The 6,837-nt window shown below is 33.1% G+C and overlaps 1 protein-coding gene across 1 annotated transcript in view; it reads right to left on the reverse strand.

The window, feature by feature from the left end:
• The window catches only part of LOC118740561, a 613,337-nt gene extending 607,855 nt beyond the window's left edge, over positions 1–5,482 (reverse strand). Inside the window, exon 1 of the mRNA XM_036472152.1 lies at positions 5,383–5,482. The gene's annotated coding sequence lies outside the window, so the exon portion shown is untranslated. The remainder of the gene's footprint in view (positions 1–5,382) is intronic.
• Positions 5,483–6,837: the final 1,355 nt, after the last annotated feature.

A 6,837-nucleotide genomic window follows, 5' to 3' on the forward strand; every position in this document is an offset into this window, starting at 1 on the left:
AAACAAATAGAAGGAGTCAATAGTCAACTGAATCAAATATTAAAAGCAGGGACCGAAAATAGCAGTTTTTTTTAACAGTTAAACTTGGCCAAATATTTTTTGAGTCCGAAATTAAAAATCCTTTCCGGATAATAAAAAAACCGCTTATCCAAATTAAATTTGGTAACAAATGAAACAGGACTGAAAAAGCTTTTAAACAGAAATAACGAACCAATGTTTCCACCCCTATTTGTATATTTTTTAATTTAATACAAAAAAAATTCATATACTTAGTTACCTGACCCAAGGTTTGTTCTATGGTAATTAAAAAATTTTTTTTATATATTATTTATTGAGTTTTAGAGCTATTTTAGTGCTCTTTCATTTGATACCAAACTTTTTTTAATTTAGTTTGTTTATTATCCGGAAAAAAATTTTATTTCGGACTTAAAAAATATTTGGCCAAGTTCAACTATAATAAAAATAACTATTATTTTCGGCCCCTGATTAAGAGGAAAAAATATCTAATTCTTTAAATTAAATATTTACTTATATTGGACGGACAATGAAGAAATATAAGGGCCTCTTAAATAACATGACATATTCCTTCTATTTATGATAAACATTAAATGTTTAGTTAGATTTATGTCTGCTTCAGAGCAAAAATATAAAAATATAAAAAATATAATAAATAAAGAAATATAATAAAAATTAAAATTTTTTATTTTTTTAAATAAATATTAGGTCCCAGTCTTTATAGGCTTAGTTTTTAAATTTGAAATTTTATTTGCAACCAATTCTTGTAAAACTCGTTTAGCACAAACGCCATAGTATAAGTAATAAAAATAACTAATAACCGCCGGTTTCACTTACGCAATTTAAGTGAATAATGCTTTGTTTTTCTGTCAGTTTCCATATTAAATTCAATTAAAAAATCATTTTTCACTAAGCTTGCTTTCGTGAAACTGGCTATAAGTCTGACCAGCACAAATATAATTTTTTCCGTCTATGGCCCATTGTGCGGCGTGACGTCCCGTGTTCACATGCCATTGGTGTATGTGTCAATCAAAATCAATCATAATTTTGAAATACCTGTCAAAGTTACATTTAAACAAATAGTATTTGACAATTTCAAGGAAAATCTACATATCGATCGTCCTCTGTAATAACGACACAAGTCAAGATTACATATTTTTCAGTAGAGCCAATTAAAAATTTTGCGTTTCATAATTTAGAATAAACATGCTTTAGATCGTAATTATTCCGCATTATTTACAGTCCTTCTTTAGATAAAATTAGTAAGCTTTCAAATTATGATTTTTTTCCAAATATTTAGTAAGGGTTAAACAGAAAAAATACAAAATAAGGAGCTAAACGAAAATAACTCCATAGGTACTACTGAGCAACGGCACAATATGAAAAATGTCGTTATTTCACATAAAACTATCACCAACCATCGATAATTTTTGACTTATGCCAATATTCACGATAAATGTGAGACATGTGCCACTGTTCAGTATTAAATGTCGCCTACTTCGGTTTTGTGACAATTGGAAAACTGCCCCCTGTCGAATTGGTAACAACTAAGCCAAGTCGATTTGTCACTGAAAAATATGGACACTTATAAACCTCATCGGCTATATAACTCAAAAACATGAAATTTTGAGTTGTGCCGTTTTTGCAGAGGGCCATACACATTTACATGTAGGTATGCATTTGCATACCTGCGCATAGGTGGTCTGTGCTATAAATATGCGATGTAAGTTTAATTGGTGATTGATGGTAGTGGACGAGAATGTGGATGGCAGTGAGAATTGTGAGTGAAAGTTGGAGAGAGGGCTGGAAATTTGACAAATAAGAAGACAACATGATGACATGGATATGGATATAATGTAGTGTTGTTTAGCTACTGAAGATGATGAAAAAATATAAATTGGTACACATTTATTGGATTAATGTGAATGGATTTTTATGATGACATACACGTGCAGATGAATGCAGATGTCAATTCATGCAAATATGATTCTACAAAGCTTTCGCTTGAAGAATACTTATGCATAGGCGCACCAGTAACTAACACGTAAAAAATTGTCTTTTAAGTATGCCATTATACTGAGCAAACAACATCATTCAAATACAGATGACCTCTCCTCGCCTTTAAGGGAATCTACCTAATCATTTTAAGGTGATTTTTCACATAATCCGTGCAATAGCTTGTTAGACTTTAATAGCTCTGAAGATGTGGAATTATTAGCATAAAAACAATATTTTACATAGCTCAACAAAAATAAATCCAAAGACGTTAAATTGCAGAATCTTGGCCAAGTTTGAATCTTGAATATACTTGGCACATTATTTGTGGCCGTTTCTTGCTAAAGCCTATTCTATTCTCGCAGCAGTACGGCCTAATGGTAATGAGAACCCACAATATGCTTCAAGCAGTCACGTTTTCTTTTTTTTAGCTCACCCTTTCAGTGTAAACTGAAACTGAGTCTGAGCTTAAGCTCACTCTTTATGCATGAGGCCCATTCTCTTCCCTATGAACTCCTCAATGAGTTTATTCATATTGATGGCATCACTTTTATTTACATCGCTTCGACTTTTAAAGCGATGCCAAAAAATTTGTATTACTCCCATTTGCGAAACACAAAACGTGAGACAACTGAACCGCAGCGCATCAAAATTAAAGCATAAATAAAAAGATTTCCTAATAAGCGAGGGGTAGCTGACTCATTTTTGGGAATTCCCCGATTTCGACAATAAAATTCCCCGATTTTGCCGGAAGTTTCGTAAAATTCCCAACCCATGGATATCTCCTTATTTACAAAAAAAATGTGTGTGTGTTTTGACATATTGCTGGTCTGTCTGTTTTTTTTTTTAATATAATTCATCTATGTATGTATTCATAGACCAAACCAAACTTTTATAAAGTTAGTTAACAAATGAAGAAAAAAATTTACATATAATGTTTACACACATACAGTGGTTGAAAAAATTTTAGTCGCGCCAAATTTAGGCAAGTTTTAACAATTGTAATTTTTTTTTATTAACAAGATTAATTTTTATCAGTTTATCTCCCGATTCTGCACGTAAACTTAAATTCCCCCCAATACGGTACATTCCCCAATTCCCCGATTGCTCACGCAAACTCAAATTCCCCACAAATCGGGGAATTCCCCACCAGTTGGCTTCCATGGGGTGAATATTGATACGAAAAAACTGGAGGAGTTATAGTGAAGAGGAAGATGGAAATTTTATTCCACAGTGGAAAATGTTTGCTAACTCTGTCTTAAAATAATCTACATTACAAAAAATATTAAGGGAGGTTTTAAAAAATTAAAACTAAAGCTAAAAAAAACATATGTTGGTCTAACTGAAAAAAAAAAAAATTTGGATATTTTTTTATCCTTTAATTTTTTTTTTTTAGTAGTGTTTTATCTGCCTACATTGATAGGTAAAGCCAAGCCAAAATGTTTGTTCATTACTATCGAAACTAGATAAATCTTCGTGGACCCCCACTTACAACTTGTGAGTCCCCTTTTTTTTCTCGCGCCAACGTAGACCCCCATCCCGTGAACCTCTGGGGTCCACCGGGACCACTTTGGAAACCACTACAACCAAATGTTATTACAATTATTACATTTGAAACGTTATTATTTATTTTGTAAATAATTTTTTAATTTTCAACTTATTTTCATATAGATATCAGTTCACTGCACCTGTATTAAGTTCTGAAAGCACTAGCATACCAGTGGATTGGCTGTCTATACTATGCCAGTGCGCATGAAAAGTAGAGGGGTAGATGATATTTATTGGCATGAACTTTTTACTAGAATGAGTTCATGTCAGTGCCGGTTTACATTATGCCAGTAAATGGACCGGCTAACTGGACGCGCTCTTAATGTGATAAACACGTCCTCTGGATGACATAAATACGTGCTAGTACATGTAAAATGTAATAAAAGCACTCCTTACTCCAAAGCTGACGTTGTAAGCCCAATTCTAATGCCGAATTTCCACTAGGCATTGAAATGACAAAAAATGCATGCCATTTAAAAAAATGCCATGTGGAAATGAACTTGATGACTATGGTTTTAATGTAATGAAACGGTTATTTTTTAATTCCCGACTTTGTCATTTGTCATTTTTGCCATTTAATGAATAGTGGAAATCCAGCATAAGCATTGAGATTCATTAGAAACTTGAAAATTTAAAAAATTTTTATTGTATTTTATGGATAATTTACATATTTAAAAAGCAACACCTTTCTTACCTTTAAGTTATTTTTAATTTCTCTATTTCCACGTTGTCCAAAATTCTTTAATTTTGAAAATTTAAAAAATTTGATTGTAAGTTTTAAATTGTACAAGTGTGTTTTGTTGCTTACTTCGTAGCTACAATTACTTCTTGAATGTAGTTTATGTTTTGCTTCACGAAAATATTAAACGGGCATTTGCATCGTCTAAAAATTTCACACCATTTTTTTGATTTTTTGATTTACACAAATTTTTGTTTATTTTCACTTAACTTATAGATATTTATGTTTGCGTTAAAAGGCAGATTTTGTTTGTCATTCACCAAATGTAGTTTAATTTTTCACTTTATTATTTTTTAAACATCTTGAATTTTTTAATCCTTTCAAATTCATTAATCACACATCAGCTTATATTAATTTTATTTTGCACTCGAAAAAATCTTCTATTTTTTTGGGTAAATTTTTGGTAATATTTGTGTTGTTAAAAAGAGAGAAACTTGTTTTCGTTTTAGTTTAGAATTTCGCATCACTTTCACTTTAACTAAATTTTTTGTTTTAATTTCTTACTCATCTATGTGTGTATGTAGCAGAAATCTTGATTCATTGCATTTACTTTTTGTAAAATTTTTCAACAACTTTTGCCTTTTTTTGTTTACATTTTAGCTGCTCTATTAACTCTCACGAACGACCTTCTCGAGTTTTTCTTTGTATAACACTCTGCACTGTTTGTTGTTTTTTTTTTTGTGCACTACGAAGCACTAGCTGACATTATTTCTCTATCTTCTCAACTGCCTTATTCTACATTTTGTTATGCTACAGTTTCTTAGCCACCCACGTTTATGACTTGCAATTTTGACTTTTTTTTGTTAATTGTTGCCAAATTTCTTAACACCTCCACGCATTTGGGCGTGTTTTTGCAGCATCTGCATCTGCTGGAATGTCTCCACGGTACAGCTGATTACACCTCCATAATTCGATTGAGGCAATCGTGAAACACTTCAGCGCACGCACATTTCCACTTTTCGGTATTTGTGTTAAACCTCACATTTGCTTTATTCAATTATTGCACAACAAATTGCAATTTACGCAAATAAAAAAAAAATGAAAATTTTGCACACCGAAAACTCAATATACTTGTTTGTACGTACGTTTGCTTTTAGTTTACTTTGAACACAAAAATTCCTTTCACCAGCACTCAGCTGCTTTAGCGAACGGCGAACGACAACGCGACAGCGTAGTGTCATTTACGAAAGACGCTGTTAGACTAGTTTCCAAATCACGCTGTCGCCTGTGCTTTCATTTTTTCCCTTCCCCATCGCCCACACATTGGCTACATATCATCGTGCTTTCCATGGCAACCGCCACCGCCCCCTGTCGCCATGCTTGCTATGCTTTCTACCAAAGCCAAAGTCATCGTTTTCGACCTGTACGTGCTCGCCGCTTTCACCATTGCGCTCATCGTTGATGGCCGCTTACTTACGCTTATCGCCAGATACTCTCACGACACCATCTCTCGTTGCTTGCCCGTTCGTTCGCTAAATTGGGCGTGTGGTCAAATTTGTTATACACTTTTCCCGGTCAAAGCTGTGGTAGCTCAAATGTCCTCTCGTGCACTCTGTTTTACTCGAATATACCATTGCTGATGCCCATAAGAAAGGCGCCGGCACTCAGTAGCCCACGCCGCTCACCCAACTTGCGTTAAAAATAACCTCACTTTTTTCTTGCAAATTTTGTCGAATGTCTGCAAATCAGCTGTTCTAAACTGTTATAAATAGGTTGGCACGCTCATGCTGAGCGTCGTATATTAATTTTGCTCACCATATGCTGTATCCTTGCTAAGTTTTTATTGAGAATACTTGTATCATAATTTCAAAATCTAGCTCTCTCCACCTGAAGTGGGGAGACATTTACCCATTTAACCTTTGCTTCGCCACTTTTTGAAGCAATGTTTTCTGCACTTATTTACGACTGGGTTTAAGCGGATCTTTTATTGCCCACAAAAAGGGTGGTGGCTCTATTTGTTCGTGCTTGTATTAAAGATATGTGGAAGAATAGAAGATTTTATAAATTTCATTTAAAGTTATCTACTTGTTCTCGTATTTAAATCTTGTTTTTTAATTGCAAAGGTAATAAAATCTAACCCAATCTTACCAAACGTTCTCTTACTCTCAATTTTTGCATTTAATTTCTCAACCGGACACATCCTCTTCTGCTTAACAGTTAATTCAATAACTCTCCCAATTGAAAAGGGGAAAACATGTGTAAGAGAAAAATTCCCTTATTTTGCATATCTACAGAGGAAATGACAATATATTAAAATTTGTGTGGTGATTTTTTTAAGAATCTACTTACATTCATACCCAAGTGTTAAAGGCCAATGATCCTATGTTATTAATCTATACATATAATAAAATTTTAATAGGCCGACGTCTGTGTATTTTAGATATTAAAATAAAATTAATATGGGAGGGTCTTTACTAGAGTTACAGAAACCAAATTATAAATTTTTAGAATTTTTGTATGTCTGTCTGTATGTTTGTACGCGCATCACTCCGAAACTAATTCATATAATTGAATGAAATTTTCACCGACGTATTTCTATA

Source organism: Rhagoletis pomonella, unplaced genomic scaffold (genome assembly GCF_013731165.1).
Source record: "Rhagoletis pomonella isolate Grant_MI unplaced genomic scaffold, Rhpom_1.0 Rhpom_scaffold_00006, whole genome shotgun sequence".
Lineage (NCBI taxonomy): Eukaryota > Metazoa > Arthropoda > Insecta > Diptera > Tephritidae > Rhagoletis > Rhagoletis pomonella.